The sequence below is a fragment of the Diplotaxodon limnothrissa genome, linkage group LG20 (assembly GCF_057381915.1).
Source record: "Diplotaxodon limnothrissa isolate DT_005_m linkage group LG20, D_limnothrissa_male_GT1.1, whole genome shotgun sequence".
Classification (NCBI taxonomy): Eukaryota; Metazoa; Chordata; class Actinopteri; order Cichliformes; family Cichlidae; genus Diplotaxodon; species Diplotaxodon limnothrissa.
Window position 1 is genome coordinate 31,533,727 of NC_140615.1, and position 13,204 is coordinate 31,546,930.

Consider the following 13,204-nt stretch of genomic DNA (forward strand, 5'->3'; position numbering starts at 1 on the left):
AGAAGTCAGGGGGAGTTGCAGTGACGCGCCCGTGAGCTCCGCCGGCCCCCAGCTGCGCCTGAGTGACCGAGCCCCAGGCCGAGAGGCCGGGGGCACCCCACCTCCAAAGGGGCCCGAGCGAGCCCCAGGCCCCAGGCCCCGACAAGCGGCCGCCAAGGAGTGAGCCGGTGTGTACCCGGACGCCCACCCCCAGACACAAAGAACCACCAACACACCGACACCTGAGGGAGTCCGCCACCGGCAGGGGAAGTGGTGGTGGGTGGAGATAGGCCTCCAAACCTTGGAGGGCCTGAGGTGTCCCCAGAGAGGTGGCGTCTGATACCCAACCTGACATATAGACACAGACATACAGGCACACACAGACACAAACATCCATTCCCACCCTCATGCTCTCATATGCACTCACTCCACACTCAACCAACGTGGAGACAGACATAAAGAGACGCTGTACACACAATCACACTCCCCAAGCGTACTCTACAAACCGGGTCTAGGTACCCTTGTCCCTGGAGGGGGGAATTGCACCCAGACCCAGGTGGTGTTACCCTTTTCCCTGCGGTGGGGAGAGGCAGACCACCCCGACTCCGCAGCAGCAGGGAGGCCCCACACCCCAGACCGCAGTCGGACGGCCAACTCCTCCTACTAGCCCTCCCGCTCCAGCAGGCCGCAGAGAATGGGGGTGGGAGAAGACTCCAAACCTCCCTCCACCCGCTCATTGTAGTGTTGATGCATATGTGTTCTAAGGTGCAATTAAAACCCAGGAGGGCATGGAGCTACCTGCCATGGAGCAGCAGGTAAGCGCATAGTCCCTCCTGCTAGCCCTCAATGACTAAGTGTATTTAAAATTGAGAGGTGGGCAACGACGTCAGGGGTGAGGTATACACCCTGATGGTAAATTGGACTCCGTGATTGTGCCCACCCCCAAGATCCTATATGTATGTGTAATGAGAGTGTGAATAATGTGAATGTCTAAGTTGTGGGATAAAATTGAGGCAGAGGCAGCCAGAAGGGGACAGGGGGGGGGGGGGGGGGGTAGCCTCCTCTGCACCCTGGTGACATACCCCCACTCCAAGGCCCTGCATGTGTGGGTGGTTGTGGAGGAGCGGGAAGAGGGAGGCAGCTGGAGATGGGGAGGGAAGGAAGGGAGGGGCAGGTAACCCCTCCCTGGGGCCAGCTCCCCCGCTGACCCCAGTAGGCACTCCCACCCTCCGCGACCCGCCAGGGAAGGGGGGCCCAGGCCCATCAGACCGGGGCCCAGTGCAGTAGCGCCCTCCGGCTCCACAGAGCCCTGGACAGTCCACCCAACCCCACCACAGAGAAAACTGCACCCACCCCACCATCCACACATCTTCCAGACTACATAAGACGGTAAACGCCCAGGCTGAGATCTTCCTCCACCTCTCCTGTATCTCCCCCTCCCGCAGAGAGTTCCTGAAGAGAAGAAAGCTCCTGCAAGATGTGACCATCCCCCCCACCAGATGAAGAGCCCCCCAGGCGGCTCGACGCACCGGCGGCACCCTGCTCCAGGGCCGGGCCCCCATGCACCCACCCGCCCACAACCCCGGCAACACACCAACCAGGACCCAAGCCCCCGAGGCCCGGCCCGGGCCCCAGCCCAGAGACGGAGCGCCCCCAGAACCTCACGCCCATCCCGGACCCACCCAGGGGCAGCCAGGTTGCCAGGTCAGTAACCCACGTCCGTCAGCACAGACCCTCCCCTAGCCCCGCTGCACGCAGCCGCGAGGAAACAGTCACCTGAGAGCCAACAGAGCCCCCAACCGGACGTGACCGCTACCCCGGGTTGAGCCCCCCAAGGAAGATGCCTCCGGGGAACCCCCCGACGCCCTAAGCCTGTCCCTACCCCCTCACCAATCACAACAGTGAAGGCGGGACCAAACTATGACCCCCCACCCCCACTAGGTGATGGAGCTGATAAAAGGGGCCCAGAGCAATTGATCTAATGTGGTGGCAGAGGCTGTGTCAAGACTAATGTAATCTAATAGATAATTTCTATATTGGTTAGAATTAAGATTATTTTTATTTTTCCAGTTCATGAGGACTGTTTTCTTGGCTATGCATAGGGCAGTGAAGATCATATGGGCTATATTCTTTTCTGAAGTGACATTATCTAAGCTGCCCAGTAGACACACTAAGGGGGAAGTTGGAATGTTACATTTCAGACACTTTGATAAGTCTTCACATATCTCGCGCCAAAACTTTTGCACTGGTGGACAGAACCAAAGAGCGTGGATGTAATTGTCTGGTGTATTGCCTTGACAGTGTGAGCAGTTGTTGGAAGATGTAAAGCCCATCTTGAACATCCGATGACCTGTATAGTGCACTCTATGAAGTATTTTGTATTGTATTAATTGCAGACTGGGATTTTTAATTAATTTGAAAGTTTTTAAGCAAATCTGAGACCAGAAGTTTTGGTCTAGGTTGACTGATAAATCTGCTTCCCACTTTGCAGTAGGAAGGGATATTGATTCATCTAATTTAGAAAGTGTTCTGTATATTTTAGATAATAATTTGGGGGATTTAAGAGTAAGAAAATGTGCCGCACTTAGTGGTGTTTGTAATTCAACTTGACTGAGGTTAAATTTCTTTTTTACTATGGATTTAATTTGTTGATATTCTAAAAACCTTGTCTTGTTGATCCCATATTGTTCAACTAGTCTGTCAAATGGAATAAATTCTGTTCCCTCTAATATATGTTCTAAGTATTTAATTCCTTTACAACTCCATTCTGGGAAATTAATCATATTATTGTTTTGTAATATGTCAGGGTTATTCCAGATAGGTGTACGTTTGCATGGGATTAATGAAGACTCCGTTATTTTTAGAAACTCCCACCATGCTGTTAGAGAAAAGCTGATGTTGATACTTTTAAAGCATTCATGTCTTTTGATGTTTGAGCTAATAAATGGTAGGTCTGAAATCTCTAGATCCTTGCATAGTGCCTGTTCAACATCTAGCCAGGGCTCAACTAAGAAGGTATGTTTTAACCATTCTGAGATGAACTGAAGCCTGTTGGCTAAGAAGTATTGGTGAAAATTAGGCAGATCTAATCCTCCTCTATCCTTGGTTCTTTGTAGCGTTTTTAAGCTAATACGCGGGGGTTTATCTTTCCAAAGGAATTTGGAAATATATGAATCCAGAGATCTGAACCAATCTTGTGATGGTTTGTTAGGGATCATCAAAAATAAGTAATTTATTTTTGGCAAGATCATCATTTTTATAGTGGCGACCCTTCCCATGAGTGATATGGGTAAAGATTTCCATCTAGTCAGATCGCCTTCTACTTTCTTTAGAAGTGGGATGTGGTTTAGTTTAGTTAAGTCTGAAAGCTTAGGAGAGACATTAATACCTAAATATTTAATATTTCCGGATTGCAGTGGGGCAGAGGAAGAATTATGGAAGGAGCAGTTAATGGGGAGAACTGTAGATTTTGGCCAGTTAATTGAATAATCTGAAATTCTTGAAAACCAGTTTATTAAAGTAATTACCTCAGAGAGGTTGGTTTGTGTGTTTTGCAGAAAAAGCAACACATCATCCGCATAGAGACTGATTTTATGTTCTATGTTCTTACATGTTATGCCCTTAATTGTTGTAGCCTGTCTAAATGCTGCTGCTAGAGGTTCGATAAAAATTGCAAAAAGTGAAGGGGAGAGTGGGCATCCCTGTCTGGTGCCCCTCAGGAGACAGAAGCTGGAGGATGTCTGGTCATTTGTTCTGATACGAGCCGTTGGGGAAGACACATGCTACTGTGTAAACACTAACCGAGATGAGGGGGAAGAGAGTAAAACAAAGACATGGGGGCAGGCAGTAAAAACAAAAACCGTAACAGTGAGGGGGATGGTATCTGTGAAAAAAAAATAGACTGAAGGAGAAATAGTTTTTGTCCTTTGAACAGTTCAGTTTCGGATGTTAGGAATTCATGCTGCAATAACAGTTTGTGCGCACGAGGATTTCCTTCTGTTTACATAAGTATTTCTGCTCATGTGAGCCAACAATTTCTTCATAATTCATCATTCTCCAGCAGACAAACCTTGAATCTGTGAAAGCGGTCAAAGTACAGAGCTCACTACTTCTGTTAAAGTAAGCCGCTGATAAAATTCTTCTGTTGAGCATGTCTTTATCTGTGCCCAGATCTTCGTCTGAGTTCTGATGTCTTCATACTTTTATTGTATCCATTATCTAATTTACAACCTTTACAGGTACAGTGTAATTATTTACTTAGGTGAGATCATTTTTTGTCTCATGCTTTTGCATCAAATCACAATAACAGTGGGTTCAAGGGGGTAAATCCCCTGCCATAATACAGAGGAACCCCCAACAATCAGAGAACCCCCTATGAGCAAAAATTCCCCTTTAATGGGAAGAAACTTCCAGCAGAATCAAGCTCAGCTAGTCAGCTATCCTCTGTGACTGGTTGGGGGTGAGGGGAAGAAACACTATGCATCATGGGAACCCTCCAGCAACTTATGCCTCTTGCACCGTCACTCATGTGTGAATTATGTTTCTGCTGGAAATCTACTTTATAAGAAATGTAACTACAAGTTAGGTTGACCCACTGCACAATGAGAAAATGAGTTTCTGGTTATGATGTAAGTTAGGATTAAGATGTCCCGCAGTAATCTAAATCAAGCTTCAGAGAGGATTCACGGTCGCCTGATCCAGCCTTAGCTATATGCTTTATCAAAAAGTGAAGTTTTGAACATGCTCTTAAAAGCAGAGAGGGTGTCTGTCACCTGAACCCAAACTTGGAGTTTATTCCATAACAGAGGGGCCTGAAAGGGGCCTGAAAGCTACCGATAGTGAAGTACTCTATTCAGGTGATATGGTACTGTAACATCTTTAAGATAAGATGGGGCCTGATTATTCAGGACGTTGTTGTCATGGTCCTGGGTCGTGTGACCCAGTGTGTTATGCTTAACCTATTTTGATGTTTATTGTTTGCTTAGGTTCTTTAAGGTAGTCCAGCTCTTTTTGTAATTATGTTACCCTTGCATTACGTCTCCCTTGCCCTTCGTGTGTTTATGTCTGTGTGTCTTGTACTGTCAAATTCATGCTGTCAGTTATGTCACCTCCCCCTGTACTACGTCTCCCCGGTTCATGTCTCATGTTTCCTGTTTTACTTTGAAGGCCTGCATTCACTGTCTGTGTATTCAGCTCACTCCTCCTGTCCTGTCGTTAAGTTCATGTGTGTCAGCTGCGTTCCCATGTGTGGCCACTTCCCCTGATCATCCCTCATGTGTATTTAGTCTCTGTGTTTCTTACAGTCTGTGTCGCGTCGTCTGTGTTATCTCCCCTACCCCTTGTCATAGTTTCCCAGCCTTAACTAGTCCTAGTTTGTACTTTGTTTAGCCATAGTTTTCCCAGTCTATGTTCAGGTTTTCCCTCAGTTGCTTTGCTGCCTTGTTCCTTAAGTTTTCGGCCCTAAATAAAGGCTCGCCTTCTGTTAAGTCCGGTTTTTGTGTCCTCACCTCTGTTTGCTCTTGGGTCCTCCACTCACTCCACACGGTCTGCCCCGGTGGCCCGTGACAGTTGTAAAATTCTGGATATAAGAGGAGAGTTCGCCAGTTTGCGAAAAATACACACTTTCTCTTAGTCCCTGTCAGTGATGTTGCTGCAGCATTTAGGATCAACTGAAGGCTTTTCAAGGAGTTTTTAGGACAGCTTGAATTCTTCTAGTCCAGCCTAGAAGTAATAAATGAATGAACTAGTTTTTCAGCATCACTCTGAGGCAGGATGTTTCTAATTTAGAGATATTGCACAAATGCAAGAAAGCAGTCCTACATATGTGTTTAATATGCAAAACTCCAACATTCCAACATTCGTGTTACTGGAGAACAAGGTGATGCCAGCCATCTGGTTAGATATCCTGTTTTATGGATCCTAACATTTGTGAGTATGGCACATTTAACCCGAGCAGCACAACCTGTTGTCAAGGGCAACAAGACAGCATATAAAAGGTATTAAAACAAACAAACAAAAGTTACATTTCACTTCAAGCTACGGTATAAGCTAAATCTGCCACCATGTTTTCACTCACAGCTCGTCACATACTGACACGTGGTCAGGAGCCCCATTTTAAGACAAAGTGTAGCCACTTAAGCATCAGCTTTCTCCCACTTATTTGTTAATCCACCCCTTCTGTTGCTGGTTGTTTAGATCAGCCATTAAATTAGGTGTTGAATGCTGAGAGTTGTTGATGGGATAGGAGGTGAGGAGCTGAGAGTGACAATGGGTTGGATCTGTGTGACATTTGGACAGACATCACCTTGAAACTTTAAACCGACCTCAAAACGTGGACATCTTAGCCTGAGCATACACAAAATGTGATCGATCGGGTGTTTATGCTTGATTTGATTTCATCATTTCTCTTACAAACAGTACACCAAGTGCGTCATTGTCAATAAAAACTATGTGTTCTGTTCTGTTTGTGTCTGTGTCTCAAATCAAGCATGCGTTGAACCAACAAGTAGTGACGTTTCTGTGTTTTTAGATTATTTAACCCCTTCTGCCCCGGAGGCCTCTGTCCTGGGTTCAGGCTATGTGCCATGACGACAGACTTAAATGGATAAATCATGTTGTGTTTCACTTATGTTTCATTAAAGATCTTGCAGGTGCAGTAACATCAACGTCCATTCACTCAGAGTTGTAAAGAGGATAGATGTAAAACTGTCAATATCTGCTTTTCAGATTCTACCCTGGACTGGTGAACAGGATTACACGTCTCTGCTCCAGATGTGAGAAAGTTTCTTTGGTGGGAACGTCAAAACAATAGCCTTGGACTTTAAGAGTTAAACTGGAGTTTGGGTCTGTCATCTCACCCACGCTAGTGCTGGACTCCCTCACCTTTGTCCCATAGATAGTGTTAATTTTTAAAGACCCTCTTACCTTTGTCCCATTAACCTTCATCCCACTTTTGCCTCCCACAGTTTTATCTTCTTTTTTTTGGCTATAGGGAAAAAAAACCCTGTGATGGATTGGTGACCTGTTCAGGGTGCACTTCACCTCTCACCCAGTGGGATGGGCTCCAGCTCTGTTTAACAATTATTGGTAAGGGCACAGGCAGAGCAGCTGATTTTACAAAGAAATAAAAAACTATACTGAAGGAGAATATGAAGATGTTAGGTGAACAATACAGAGTAAAAAGCGACACTGGAAGCAACACAGCTGCACAGGTGAAACTAATGAACATGAGAAAACCATCAGGAAATCACAGTAGTGAGAAGACAAAGGCAGAAACTCAAAAAAAGGAAGATGGACAAAGAGAAGCAAAACCCAAAATAAAACTGTCAGAATTAATACTTCATTTGGACACATTGCAAAAGAAGATATACAGTAAAACAAGAGATTCTGCTGAGGCAGGTAAACCAAAGCTAAACTCTTTAATCAATAACTGGAGATTAGAGTGTCATTGTGCAAATGTTGGGTCATCTGCAGAGATTTCTGGGGAAGACTTCAAGGAGTGGATATCTGCATCCAATAGCAACTACAATATTTGTTTTATCTTTACCATGATTTAAATCTTAAATTCCAAGGACATTTATTAGAAAACATCATTTTAAGATTTCATTCTAGCTAGCTTGCAGGCTATGAAGTTCACAAGAGAAACAGAGTGTGGAAAAAAACACAACTAAAGAAAACAGTGGATGTGATCCTGTCTGCTTTTATCACAGAAGTTTAGTTGATTATCTGGCGAGGACTGAATGGCCAGGCGTGGTGTGGTGCAGATGGTGTACTAAATGATGACCCAGAGGTTTGCAAGTGTGCTGAAACTGGAGAGGGTCATGTCTTTGGGGATCTACACACAAACAAAGGCAAGTAAACACAGAGAGGGAGCTGGGTAAAAAGACTCACAAAGCACAGCTGGGCCACAGTGTAGGCATGCATGAGGCAGATAAGGAAACAATAAGAAGCGTCATTATCTCAAAAACGATCCCAGCTCTTTATAAATACCTTAAAAGCTGCTGTTATCAGTATGGATCCCCAATAAACCTTAGCCCTGTGTACTCATAATGCCTCCAATATTAAGCGTAACTCCTTGTGATAGAATTCTAAAGCGTTCCCAGAAATATGATGTTTTCTAGGAATTTCCCCATAATGTTACGACTAGATCTTGGCAAAGATGTTATTTACGAAAGTCCTTTAGCCTTAAAAGATATCCTAAGGAAAAAAACAATGTTGGGAGCACAGAGGACTTTTATGAGGTACTGAAACTCACCAGTATGATGCTCTGCCACATTTTCTCTCCAAATGAGGAAATAGAAAATACATATTCTGCATAATTCAGTTAATTCTTCTTGTTTAATGAGACAATGAAAGTGCATCACCATGAAAAAAGTCTGTCAGTTGCCTTTATATAGCACAGTGAGTCTGTTTAACTATTTTCTTCTAAAGTCTGTGGCTGATAAACTCGTGTAAAGTGGACTTACTGACCTATTATTTGATCGTGTGGTTTAGAGGCGGCCGATTGATACAAATATTGAACAGCATTGGTATTCGTATCGGACCAATACTAGTGCGATATGATAGATACTTTATTTCTATCCTCTAACTTCAGTGCACAGCCCGCTGAATTGTATTGAATAAATTACTATTTTTAGAAATGAGAAAATAAAACGGTTAAGGTTCAAAATTCTGCTTTGGTGACTATTACTACCATCTTTTTATCCAAATTAATTGTGCACAGGAAACCGTCTGGTAATAATCATTTAAAGACATTTAACGATATGGAGCAATTTGATATAATTTTCTAGAAGCCTCAAATTGCGGAAGCTTTTACCAAACCACAAAGAACAACTAACAAAGGCAAAACGAAAATTAGGAGGAAATGGTAAATATTTAAAAACAGAGGAGGGTTGTGAAGTTGGAGAGTCTCTGTGCGCTCTGCTGGACCTCAGCCCTGGAATCAAAGGCTGTTTGACAAACTAGCAAAATGACATTTCTCCGGAATGGCGCTGCATCCATCCTTGGATGAGGCGCTCAGAGATTTACTTCCATAACGTGTTTAATCTTAATCAGGACGACCGTCGCTTTTCTGTTCAAGGTCACTGCTAAGCTCCTTTTTACAGCGCCCCCTGCTGTGTGGATGCCAGTGTCAACAATTCATTTACATCAGCTGTATTTACGTCACGGATAGCGCGCGCGCGCGCGCGCACACACACACACACACACACACACACACACACACACCGCCAAATGTCAAGCAGCAGGTCCAAATGTAACTTTCTTATTCGCTTCAGAAATGTTTTCACCAAAATGACGTTTTTGTGTTTGTTTTTATTACTTTGAGTGAAATCCTGCTGAACAGAGCTTCATCCACAGATGATATTCCTTCATGTTTTGTTTTGTTTAATTTGTGTGCCTCATTATTGTTATTATTATTATTATTGCCTGCATGCTATAACACTACCCTATACGTGTAAGAATGGTACATTTGACGCTCTCACATCCGCGTCCTTCCACATTCCCAAACATTTTTCCTCTTGTCTATTTGCAGCTATATCCCAGCTGCAACTAGAACATAGCTTTGTCTGTTAGATTCGCTGCTCAGAGAACCTCAGTTATTTTAAATTAGAGACAAGATTCAAGAGATGAAGAAGAGATTTGAGAACATGAGGACTTTTGTCCTTACTGGACCATGCAGACAGGAAGAGATGATGTGGAGCAAACTCAGACTGAGGCTACTGCAATCTTCAGTATGCGGCCTAACAACAGCAGTTCAGAGGCTACAGTGAATTTGAAGGCGAGGATAAGACTTGCCATTAGTCAGCTTCAAAGACACATCAGCAGCCAGCAATGGGACAAATATGGATGTCAACAAATGGTGAAACTGAACAGTCATCTGGAAAATCCCTGGAGATGTTCCTGGATCTAAATTCTACCTTAAATCCAGTCAGAAGAAGAAAAGAAAGAGATGAACTATACACTAAGGATGAAGAAGTAAGGATCAGTAGTGATCAGAAACTTAGCTTCCTTGTTTTAGTGTTTTTATGACTTTTTTTCTTCTTTTTTTCTTATTTTATGAGAAAAAAAAACGAAACAAAAAATGCTTTTGTTCATAAATAGGCTGTAATACCAGTAAATGTCAAATATGAACCATATATGGCGTCAGTAGTTCTTGGAATTGGGATAAACATCTGCTAAAGATTTCCAAATACATTTTTTGGCTTCATTGATTAAAAAAAACAAAAAACACCAGACCCTCGACACTGGCTGACACCCAAATATGAACACCACATGGGTGTTACACATTCACATGCAACAGCTGGTAACTCTAAGTGCTCTGCAGCTAAAGAGGTAGCTGAAGCAACAGAGGCTTTTAAACCTTATCTTACAATATCTGATGTTTACAAGAGGAGTTGTGATTCATTAAATAAATAATAAGATATAAAACCAAGCTAAACAACTAAAAATGGGTTCAGCAAGAGGTCAAAACACACAAGGTGAGCCACGTGTCTGCCACATACAGTGTCCAGACTAATGGGGAGGCTAAAGGTAAACGTTTAACAAGAAGAAAGTATCTAACAAGGGCAAGTGTGTGGTCATTTCATCTCAACAAATGAGCGAAAAACAAATAAAACCTAATCCAAACCCAATGTCGAGACGCTGCCAAGGACACTTTGCAGCACAGCCCACAGTCAGGAATCCATCGCAGGCTGCTGTGAATCAAATCATGCAACACACTGACTTTCTGTACATGCTAGCCACAGCCTCTGCACCCTGGAACAAAGGCGAACACCAAAACTTTAAATTAAAGCCATATGTAGATTCCACCCATGATTCCCTCCAATCACAGCCAAGGTGGAGCTACAACCCAACCCCCGCCGACGAGGTCATCAGCGACAAATGACTCAGCTTTCTTTTCTTCCTCATTCACATGTTGATGGGGGCTGGATGTCTGTCCTTCGTTTCTTGTGATGGAAACACTGTTCTGTACTTGAATGTTTAATAAAATGAGACATCCTTGTTTCAGAGATGTCATTTTAAAGCGATATCAGCTAAAGATGAAGTGTGACACAGCAACATCACCTATCCATTGTTTGCTGCTCATTTTCTGTGGACCTCTGCCTCTCCTCCTTCACTACATCCATAAATCTTCTCTGTGGTTTTCCTCTTTTCCTCCTGCCTGGCAGCTCCATATTAAACATCCTTTGTCTAATATGTCCACTCTGAAGGGGTTTGTTTACCCGTACTCATTAACATTGTGACTGGGATGTATTTACCCAGTGTTTTTGTCACATCATAGATTCATCATCCTGCTGTCCTCATTCCTACCAGGGTGCCAGACAGGGAAAGGTGAGCCACACCGTACTGACTATGGCATTTAAACGGGTAGGGAGGAAGGGAGGGGGATGATGAAAATAAAGGGATGATGGGATCAAAGGATCAGGCACAACAGGTGGTAGGACACCGCCTCTAGAAATTACTTCATTAGCAAAAGCACACATTGATTCAAGCCTTCTGAGAAACGGCTCCAGGAGTTGTACTCAGGCTTCAGATGTGGTTTAAGTGCCAAAGTAGCTACAGGAAGTCTATTCTTTATCAAAGAATAGCAAGTCTACATTAACATTCCTGATCAGTTTTTCACATGAAGAAAGGCCATTCAAAGTGGCCAAGTGAGAGCCATGAGCTGAAGTAGGGCTCTTCAGGCACAAACTCAACCTCTTTAGCGTTAGAGAGAAAGATCCTTATATCCAACTTAGTTTATTTTAAGTTTTTTTGACATAGTGTTGTTTGTTTGTTGACATCCTCTCACAGTTCACTGAGAACCCCACACGTCTCCTTCCAACACAAATAGAACACAAAGAGTCCCTAAAAGACCCATTTGATCTGGTTCTTAACTTATTTGCAGCTAATTGTGCTGATTGTTTTTATTGCATCGTGTGGAGATTAGTAGTAAAACTTTCTGATTAAAAATAGTTGGCTTTCCATTTATAATTGGCCAGAAACTGTTGGACGGTCTGCTTGTCTGTTCATTTGAAAGTGTTCCTGCATACCTGTGTCACTGTGAATGCTCAATGTGTGAATGTACCAGAACAAACAGACTAAAAATAGCCGCGGACAGTAGAGCTTCTGAAGTCACACTTATATAAGTATGTAGGTAGGTTGCCAGGTATGTGGAATGACACAGCCATGCAGGCCATTCATGGTCTAAGGTGGAAATAGCTCGAAGTGTGTAATAGTGGTTTTCGTGTGCCATCTAGTGGCGAAGTAGGAACATTGCATAAATAATTAACATTACTGCCACCTGCTGGGCTAAACTATAAGTTTCGTGTTGTGATGATTAAAAAGAGAACTTTATTTTGAAAAGAATCACACAAACGACACTTCAGGTAGTGAACAAGGTAAACAAAGAAAGAAAAAGAAAAAGAAGAAGGCGCCTTTGTTCAAGTCTGCTGCTCATTTGAGGTATTAACAAGTTATGTTAATATTGTCTTTACATTAAGAGAGGTGTTGTGACTTAATTTAATCTTCTAAAAGTATTACAGCTACTGACTGTGTTCTTATTTTTCTTGCTATATTGTATATTTATTTATTTATCTTTCTGGTAATAACTTGTATTATTATTATAACCTCAGAACAGCTTGATCCAGATATCAGTCCGCTGTCTGGCGGAACGATACTATTCAGCCAATTAGCGCGGATGAAAACTGGGTTAATTGAAGCTTTGTTGCGCCTTTTGTGAAATGTGAGCGGTCCCTGAGGCTCAGGTGAGAGTGAGTTCCTGAAAAGAGTTCCCGTAGAATCTCAGGTGAGTGTGAGAAATTACAAAGAGAAAAAAAAAATAGTGCAGACGAAGCAAATGAGTCAGCAGGAAACGTGCGTAAACAGGACTGAAACACCGAGCTGCTTCATGTCCAGACAGACCTGTGAGTCAGTTTTCACCTGAGCTGTACCTGTTTCAAGGTCCTGGGAAGACAACCTGTCTTACCTAAGCTAACCAGCTGGTGTTGTGGGAAATGTTAGGTCGGGTCGACCAGGAGATTGGCTTATGTGGTTCTAGATATTATCTGCTGGATGTGAACCATATCCATAGCTCCTCGTGACACCAGGACACGTGACAGTGGAATTTAAAAATATTCTAGCTTCTGTATTCTTAATGATAACTATCAGTTAATGATGATAATGAGATAAAAACACACATTCAGGATTTTTAAAATTGTGTGTCCTCCTTTTCATGTCAAATTGT